Source organism: Pongo pygmaeus, chromosome 2 (assembly GCF_028885625.2).
Source record: "Pongo pygmaeus isolate AG05252 chromosome 2, NHGRI_mPonPyg2-v2.0_pri, whole genome shotgun sequence".
NCBI classification, from domain to species: Eukaryota; Metazoa; Chordata; class Mammalia; order Primates; family Hominidae; genus Pongo; species Pongo pygmaeus.
Window position 1 is genome coordinate 119,991,099 of NC_085930.1, and position 10,066 is coordinate 120,001,164.

A 10,066-nucleotide genomic window follows, 5' to 3' on the forward strand; every position below is an offset into this window, starting at 1 on the left:
GTGAAGCTTTTAGAGGGGAAGACAAAAAAGCAAAAATATTATATAGAAGACAGTGGTAAGTGCCATGGAGAATAAAGAGACAAAAGGAGTAAAGTGAATATATGAGGAGAGGTAAGAAGGTTGTTGTTTTAAATAACATGGTCATTTGACTACATGAAAAAAAGTTTTAACCTTAAAACAGCATGACCATAAAAGGCATGAAAAAGGTGATGAGGTGAGCCAAGCAGATATCTGAGAATTTCCAATCTAGGGAAAATCAAGTGCCAATACCCTGGGACAAGAGGGTACTTAAGAATGTATCTGGCATGGCAAGGAGACCAATATGGTCATAGAGTGAGCAAGGGAGAAAATATTAAGTGATGAAGTCAAAGAAGTAATGATGCCTTGAGTGCAACTGCAAGACTTCTGAGTTTTACTATATAGTGTAAGAAGGTGAATCATCAAAAGGTTTGGACAAAACAGCAACATGACTTATTTTCATACAGTCACCATGACTGTTGTGTAGAAAACTGACCGCAGGTGTGCACAAGCAGAAGTAGAGAGATCAGTTAGGAAGCTACCGTAGTAATCCAGTCAAGAGATGATGCTAGCACGGATCAATGGAGTCCACGGTGGCAGCAGAAGTGATAAAGTTAATCTAGGCCAGGCGCTGTGGCTCATGCCTGTAATCCCAACACTTTGGGAGGCTGAGGTAGGAGGATCACCTGAGCCTAGGAGTTTGAGACCACCCTGGGCAACATAGTGAGACCTCATCTCTACACAGACATACACACGTCAGCCAGGTGTGGTGGTGGGCCTACAGTCCCAAAGGGACTATGCAGGGGGATAAGGTGGGAGGATCACTTGAGACCAGGAGGTCAAGGCTGGAGTGAGCTGTGCTCCCACCACTGTACTCCAGGATGGGCCACGGCATGAAATCTTGTCTCAAAAAAATACAGTCAATATAACCCCTTTTTAAAATTAGTTGCTCCTCCATGTATAATCTCTCAGGTCCCTGAACACTTCCTTCATAGGATTTAACACAATTTGTGATATATTATTTGTGGGATTATGTTTATTGTCTTTTCTCTCAAAGGATTCTAAATTCCATGAAAGCAAAGACTAGATCTATTTGCTCTCTGTTTTGTTGCTAGCCCCAAGCAAATGAATCGGTAAAATGCAAAGTTTTCTTCTGTCTCTGAAAAATAAAACCTAAAATTCTGGTTTGTGAATGAACAGGAGCTATCAAAGAACAAGCCCATAAGAAGGGAACAGCAAGTGCTAAAGGTCTGAGGCAACCACGCCTAAAGGTGTGCTTGGCACAGCAAGGAGGCCAATATGGCTATAAATGCCAGGACTGGCAAACTTTTTCTGAACAGTGATATTCTAGACTCTGCTGGGAAAAAGGCTAAATCAAGAGGAAACTACTCTTATATAACAAGAGGAAAAACCTCTGCCCTGTCCTGTACCTTTTTTGCCTAGGTTGGGCCATCCCAAAATTGTGGCACACAGCTGCCCAGGTGCCATCCTGGAGACATTCTCCAAAGAAAAAGTACCTGTCTCATGGAGAGGAGTCATGGGGAGACAGGAGGAGTGATCAACATGGTTAGTTTTACTCTGCCCCAATGAGACCAAAATTCTCAGGGAGGGTCTACTGTGGGCACCTGCTCCAGCTGGCTGGAGGTGAGATAATTTGCTGAGTCACCAATTTCCAGACTGAGATTCTACCGTTTAGTGCCAAGCCAATGCCAAGCAGAATATTCACTCTCGTGTAGGCAGCACCAAAGTAAGCCTGGGCAGCAATAAAGCATGGCCACTGGCCAGGGTGACAGGAGCTAGAAGCAAAGGGGAGAATGGAACAGAGGCAAACAGCTAAGCTAGTTCTCCAACACTCACAATGCTAACCCACTGGAGTGGTGCCCATAGGCCATACAAAAACAGGCAGCTGAGCAGGCCTTATTTTGCTGACCCTTGCTATAAAGTAAACAAGGAAGGGAGTAGTAGGAAATGAGGTTACTTCCTCTGCAAATGGGTGAGGAAAAGAAGAATGGCTAAACTGAATGCACTAAAATTTTTATACCCATTCTCTTCACCCCAAAGTTTTTGAGGCCAACTAACAAAACCTGAGCTGTATGGGGGGAACAGGGCATTTATATCCTGTATTTGAATGATTAGAAGCCATGTGATGAAATCCTCAAAGTAAAATGGCTATCTTAGGACAGATTATAGAAGTTGAAATAAAAGTACAACAGGAGGGCAATCACTGGAAATCAACAATGTCTGATCAGTATGGAGAAAACCCCAACAAAATGAGAGAGATCAACAAATGCTTTACAAAAGAAAGCAGCCATTGCTAACTGCAGTTACCACGAGCAAAATCTGTTCCAGGAGATCCAACTACCATAAGCTACTCCTTCAATATAATTCCACAAGGTATTATCCCTCATAGTTCAGCCCAGATCACAAGTATCAAAGTTCTCTAGATAGGGAATCCACAGAAACAAGAGAATCTACCACACCCTTCTCTTTAACAATTAAGTACACTTTACTATAGCAGCAGACTCTAGCCTAGGATGTATCTCTAACAAAGTAGACCTAGGCTGCAAGTTTTGTACAAGTAGGCACAGGGAAAGCCAGTATGCTAAGCCAGGGAGTTGGCAAAAACTAGCACACTGTGGAAAATAATGGTGCAAAAAAATTGGTGTCTTTATAGATTCTATTTTAGAAATAAGCGAATTTTTTTAACCAAAACTATAAAATCCCAAATATATTTAAAAGGTATAATGTCACAGTCTTTCAGGTCAGATAGCCCTGAGTTTGAATCCCAACTCTTAGCTATGTGATCATGAAAAAATTATTCAATCTCTCTGAACCTTTCCTAAAGAGTAATAATACCTCCTTTAAGCATGAGGAATAAATGGTACTGTATATCAAGTGCTTAAAATAGTGCCTGGACACACAGAAGTACATGTATGACAAATGGTAGTTATAGATTATTGTTTTGCAACTATGGAGAAGTACTTATATACGTTCTCCAGTATTTTATAAAACTCAACCACTTTGGCACAAATATATAATAACTCAACTTAAAAATCTCATGGGGAAAAAGAAACTAGGAAATAAATACATTTCTTTGAAATACCACAAATAGGTACAGGACAAATTCCCATTAGAAATTCTAGTTTAGGCCAGGCACGGTGGCACACACCTGTAATCCCAGCACTTTGGGAGGTCGAGACAGGCGGATCACAAGGTCAGGAGATCGACACCATCCTGGCTAACACGGTGAAATCCCGTCTCTACTAAAAACACAAAAAAATTAGCCGGGCGTAGTGGTGGGCGCCTGCAATATGAGCTACATGGTAGGCTGAGACAGGAGAACGGCGTGAACCCGGGAGGTGGAGCTTGCAGTGAGCCAAGAAAGCGCCACTGCACTCCAGCCTGGGCGACTGAGTGAGACTCCATCTCAAAAAAAAAAAAAAGAAATTCTAGTTAAAAAAAAAAAAAAAAAATTGGCCAGGTATGGTGGCTTACACCTGTAATCCCAGCACTTGGGAGGCCAAGACAGGAGGACTGCTTGAGTTCAAGAGTTCAAGACCAGCCCGGGCAACACAGCAAGACCTCCTCTCTACTAAAAATTTAATAATTAGCCAGGTATGGTGGTATGCACCCACTTGGGAGGCTGAAGTAGGATTGCTTGAGCCCAGGAGATCGAGGCTGCAGTAGGCTATTGTGGCACCACTGTACTCCAGCCTGGGCAGCTGAGCAACTCAGCCAAGGCCCTGTCTTAAAAAAACAAAAATGTTAAAATTTTTAAATAAAGATTAAATTCTATATTTAATTTTTAAAAAGGAAAAAAAAATTTTTTTTTTTTTTTTGAGACAGAGTCTCACTCTGTCGCCCAGGCTACAGTGTAGTGGTGTGATCTCGGCTCACTGCAACCTCCACCTTCCGGGTTCAAGCAATTCTCTGCCTCAGCCTCCCAAGCAGCTGCGATTACAGGCACCCACCACCACGACTGGCTAATTTTTTGTATTTTTAGTAGAGACAGGGTTTCACCATTTTGGCCAGGCTGATCTCGAACTCCTGACCTCATGATCCACCCGCCTCAGCCTCCCAAAGTGCTGGGATTACAGGCATGAGCCACCGCACCCGGCTGGAAAAGAATTTTTTAATTTAAAGGGAAGGTGTGGGGATCAAGAACAACCAATCCACATGGCCAAAATAATACTGCAATGCTAATTCACACAATTCACACAACGCTATTCAGCTGCAATCTGTATTTATGGATGTGCAACTCCAGACCACCAACTAGAGGATGAAACAAGAGAATCAGAAGAGCTAGGCCAGAGATATTGGCTGGAGTTCATAGATTCTTTGTGAACTTTATTTTCACACTTCTTTCTTCACCCAATTTAACACATGAAAAATCATTAATCAAGCACTACTGCAGCAGAGAGTATGGCAAAAAGTAAATAGCCGGGGAATCAAGAGGTCAGGATCTTAGTCCAGTTCTGCCATAAAGATAGCTGTGTGGGCTTAAACCTCCTGTGTAAAGTACCTCAGAAGATTCTTCTTACAGATACACAGAATGATGATAGTCCTGATAAGCTATTTACTAAACATCAGAAAAGTCAAAACACAGAAAAACAAATCAGATTTTAAATCTTCCCGTATGTTTATTCATCTATGCGGAATAAAATTACGGAGCCAAAAAGGTCTGCCAATTACAGATATTCCTTGAGACCAGGGACCAAGTATATCTTTATATCCTCCACATTGTCTCCTACAGTATGGTTCGCACAGACTCTCCATTAGTATTTGGTTAACAAATTATAGCAATGTCATTGTGCTAATATTACCTCAATATTGAGACAGCCAGGTGGGAGGGGGTCCCTGGAGAAACTCCAACCAGCCTGTTCACTAAGGTGGAGCCTTGGGAAGTTCCATAGGGAGGAACCTGGCCCCTCCTCTTCCTGTGTGGAACCTGAGATTCAAGCTGCGGGTGGGACATGCTCTAACTGGGACTCTAGCCTTGTGAGAGTTCCTGTTTCCCCCTTTTCTTCCCTTTCACCCAATAAAACCCTGCTTTACTCACCCTTCAAACCGTCTGCAAGCCTAAATTTTCACGGCCATGAGACAAGGAAAAGTTCTGCAAAGAGTATGTTCACCACCAAACCAACAATGAGAATCCAAACAACAGTTGTGAAGTATAACAGAACATTTTCTTTACTGATCTATAAAGCACTACCATGTAGAAAATATTTCAGAAATTAAAAGAGTATTCCATCAACTTCATTTTACAAATGAAAAAGACAGTAGGATGCAACCAATACAGACTGAGAAAAAAATACACAGTCCTAAAATATATTAGAAAAACCAAAAAGATGGAAAACTAACCAATCAATACAAAAAGATAGAAAAAGGGAACAAAGACCATTTTTTTAAAAAATGAATGACAAAGGCAAAAAACCAACCAAAAAGCCTTGGTTTTAAACAAAGAAAAGGTGGCTCCAAACCTTTGGCAAATCTGAGAGAGGAAAATCACACATAACACATGCACAACATTAGGAATAAGAAAAAAAATCTTAACTACAGATTATGAGATGACAACATTTTGGGAGAACTTCCATGTGACAAAAGATAGAATAAACACAGTTGAGAGACAAGAAACAGATTGGAAGATTTTTGCAACATACCTAATGAAAAAAGTATAAATATCCAGAAAATGCAACAACTCCTACAAATTAGTAAGGAAAAAACAACTCAATAGAAAATGGGCAAAAGAAAAGAACAAGCAATCACAGAAAAAGAAACAAAGTGGCCAGTAAACAAAAACTGTTCAACCTCAGCAAAATAAGAGGAATGCAAACTAAAGGTACTATCTCTCACCCATCAGTTTAGCAAAAAGCAATAAATTAAATTATTAATCAGTAAGTATTAGCAAGGATATGGAGGAATAAAGTACTCCCATATACCTGCTGATGAGAATGTAAATTGTTACAAGCACTGTGGAGAGCTGAAAATGCAAACAAGTTCCTCTTACAGTTAAACAAATAAATCTGAATAAACACCCTTCTTTGCTCCTCATCAAAACCCACTAAAACAAGAATTTAAAAATGTAAAGATGTACATGAACATGGACAAAAAGAATGGGAAACGGCACACAGGATATAAGAGGTTTCAACAAAATTTACTAAAAGGTGAAAAGTGAATGAAAAAGAGAAAGCCAAAATCTAACTGGCTAAGAGGGAAGGGAGCCAAAGCAGAAGCCAACTCATGCCAGAGAAGCCAGAAAAGGATCTGAATTAAGAAACATGAGGTACCTCTGAAGATAGTTCAATGTGAGGCTGGAATGAGAAGGTATGGTTGAAAATCCTTCAAAGAAAACTTCAGGCTCCCAGATCCCCTACTCTGAAGGTAGGTTCACTCTCAGAAAAATGTCAGATTGGCCGGGCGCAGTGGCTCACACCTGTAATCCCAGCACTTTGGGAGGCCAAGGCAGGTGGAACACCCGAGGTCAGGAGTTCAAGACCAGCCTGACCAACATGGAGAAACCCCGTCTCTACTAAAAATACAAAATTAGCCAGGCAGAGTGGTTCATGCCTGTAAATCCCAGCTACTCAGGAGGCTGAGGCAGGAGAATCGCTTGAACTTGGGAGGCGGAGATTGTGGTGAGCCGAGATCATGCCATTGCACTCCAGCCTCGGCAACAAGAGCAAAACTCCACCTCAAAAAAAAAAAAAAAAGAAAAAAGAAAAAAATGTCAGAGATATCAAATACAACTAAGGTGGAGATCAAGCACTGCTAAGTGGGGTAGGGAATGCTAATTGACTACATCATTACCAGTCTATCCTATTCCTTATTAACAAAACTGTGTACCTTTAGCCGAGTATACATCTGCTCATAATGAAAATTCCTTTTCCTAGCATCCTGTGAGAAGGACACACAAAATGGCCGGTAACATAAAGGCAGCGTGTTGTGGAACAGTTGCCAGGAAACACCCTAAAGGGTTAGCCCCATGCCTTTCTCCATCCTACTACCTGGAACTTGGATATGATTGCAACCTGGACGTGAGAACAATATTCTAGGTTTCAAACTGCAGAAAGCTGAAAGGAATCTGAGCCCCAATTAACTCCACAGAACCACTACAGCAGCCCTGGGCTACCAGAACTACCTACCTACCAACTTTTTACAAAATAAAATCTTAACTCAGATAATTTGGGATCTTCCACATAGAAATGAACCTAACCCTAATGCAGGTGTCATAATAAAAATAGATGTACCTGATAGACTGCATACATGATTGTTAAGATTCCCAACCTCCATTCCCCAGGATAAAATTTAGAAAGCTGATAAGCAGACTTTTTCATGGAAGACTAGAAGCTTTCTCTCTAAAGAAACTGATCACCACATAAGAAATTACACAATGCTGGTAACTGGTATATCTGGAGCTTCAAATAAAATACAAAATAAAAAATAAAAAACCAGCACGGTTCCCATTTGATCACCCTAGGTCACCATTTACCAAGGTCTAATCAATTTTTAGTAAAAGCCACTTTATAAAGGAAGAAGTATCATATAAAAAGGTTTTTTGTTGTTGTTGTTTTGTTTTGTTTTGAGACAGGGTCTCAGTATGTAGTTCAGGCTGGTCTCCAACTCCTGGGCTCTAGTGATCCTTCTGCCTCAGCTGGAATTATGAGTGCATGCTACCACACCCAGAACAAATGAGTTTTAAGTACTCATTCTCATTATTATAATATGCATAAATGTATATTTTAGGAAATTTTAATAGAACACCTACAAGTTAGTAATAAAACAAGTCTATCACTGGAGCAATATATGGAGCTGCACATCAGGACTTATCAAGCTGGCTTCAATTATTTAGGAATTAGTTTAAACTCTCTTTTTCAAAGTTCATTAGTTTAAAAGTTCATTAAGTTAAAAAATTAATGTTAAGTTTACACAATTATCCAAACATAATTATTAAAAATAAGATATTCTGCCGGATTTGAATGAACATCACACAACTGATCCACATCTAATTTTACAGCATATATACCTACGAAACTTTTGTACCTACCTCCATTATAAACTTTAGTAATATCTCCAAGCTTACCCTAACCCCTCTAGAAGACCAAAAAGTGAAAATACTTAATATTTGTTGAATTAATGTGGCAGGAGGGGATTATACAGAGGTGACCAAAGAAACATGGTCAGTTTCAAAGAGACTAACTATATCTACAACAGGTCCACTACCTAGGAACAGTTCACACATTTAAGTCTGGTAAAAAGAATAAAGGAAGGAACAAATGAATTAAGTTTTAAAATTGACAGGAGAACCGTATCCAAACCATTATCCACCAACCTCCCATGTCTGTTAGCTTAAAACCCATGCACCAAGTGCTTCTGAAGACCCCAAATCTGAGGGGTGGAACCAAATTTGATATATTCAACAAGATTTTTATCACAGGGTTCATTATACCACGACTATGTTTTCTTAATACTACTAACGGAAAATCCTCACTGAATGCTATTCATGCCTACATAAAAATTACCTTGAAATTGTTTAATTATGTTAATTCTAAAGAATGGCTAAGTATTTCTAGGTTAACTTTAAAAAAAAATGCTTATGCTATTAGACTAATGATCCTTGCAGCCCAACAGTTCTAGCTCTAAAATTTGACACCAAGGGGTCTTAATTCCTCTGAGCAATCTATTCAATACCCCTTCCTTCGGAGAACCAACCCTTCCCCAGTCCGGACTCATCTTGCTTTGATCCATGGGGTAAGGAGAAATTAAACCGGTTGGATGACTCAGATAAGGGCAACTAACTTAGCCCATTTCCCACCATCATAAATGGGTGCAAACAAACCCAGGAGCCTCCCCTGGACTTCCACCAGAGCTAAGGAGAAAAGCACTCTCTTCTATAAGATACTGAGTGTTGTGGACGATTGTTATTACACTACAGCCATCCCTCCCAATACATGAACAAAGCTTTCGAAGGAAGCATCATGGAGGCAAGACGATCTCCAGTGCTACCTAAAGCTAAGGAAGGAATATCCCTAGACTTTTCAGTTAGCAGAGTAAGTCTTACTTTTCTTTTTTTTTTTTTTTTTTTTTTTTGAGATGGAGTCTCCCTCTGTCGCCCAGGCTGGAGTGCAGTGGCACGATCTCGGCTCACTGCAAGCTCCGTCTCCCGGGTTCACACCATTCTCCTGCCTCAGCCTCCCCCGAGTAGCTGGAACTATAGGCGCCCGCCACCACGCTCGGCTAATTTTTTGTATGTTTAGTAGAGACGGGGTTTCACCGTGCTAGCCAGGATGGTGTCGATCTCCTGACCTCGTGATCCGCCCGCCTCGGCCTCCCAAAGTGCTGGGATTACAGGCGTGAGCCACCGCGCCCGGCAGAATAAGTCTTTTCTTAGTTCAAGTTAGTTTAGCCTGGGTTTCTGCTACTTGGATTGGAATACAATTGTGATTCTCCTATGAAACAAGTAGAATATACCATACGGAGAAAACGAGATTAACAAGGTAGGCAAAAGAAATTTTTAACTATAAAATCGTACAAAAATGTTCTTATAACTATTAAGTATCATGAAAGGAACCCTCATTAAATCAGCATGGGCTAAATAAGCGTTTGCTAAAATAACAAATTTACTCTACTGTGTATATACCTGCTTGTGAACAAACTGCTTTTAAACAACCTACCTTGAACGGTTCTATTATGTAACTAGAGTTTTATTTCAAATAGTTGTAGCTCCTAACTTTCAGAATTCTCCATCTATCATTTGATTATTTTGAACTGAGGAAGACGATCCATTTCATGTGGACAATGTGATGAGCTGATCAGACATTTGGTCCAGTGTTCCAATTCCCCCACTTCCCCCACTTCCTTCAAGCCACTACTATTATGAAATCTAAACGTGGCCCAAGAAAGACAGTGATGGAAAAATGGGGGGAAACGGGAAGCTTCAGTTAGAGACCCAAAAAAGTGAAAACTAGTTCTAAGTAAATGTGGCAAAAGAGATCAGTACATGGCAGACTGCTGCTCCCAGGTATCTGATCCACGGAGCCCTCACCGACCA

General features: G+C 40.5%; 1 protein-coding gene across 2 annotated transcripts in view; it reads right to left on the bottom strand.

The window, feature by feature from the left end:
• The window catches only part of PDCD6IP (programmed cell death 6 interacting protein), a 71,848-nt gene that overhangs the window by 58,313 nt on the left and 3,469 nt on the right, over positions 1-10,066 (bottom strand). The gene's annotated exons all lie outside the window — the stretch shown is intronic.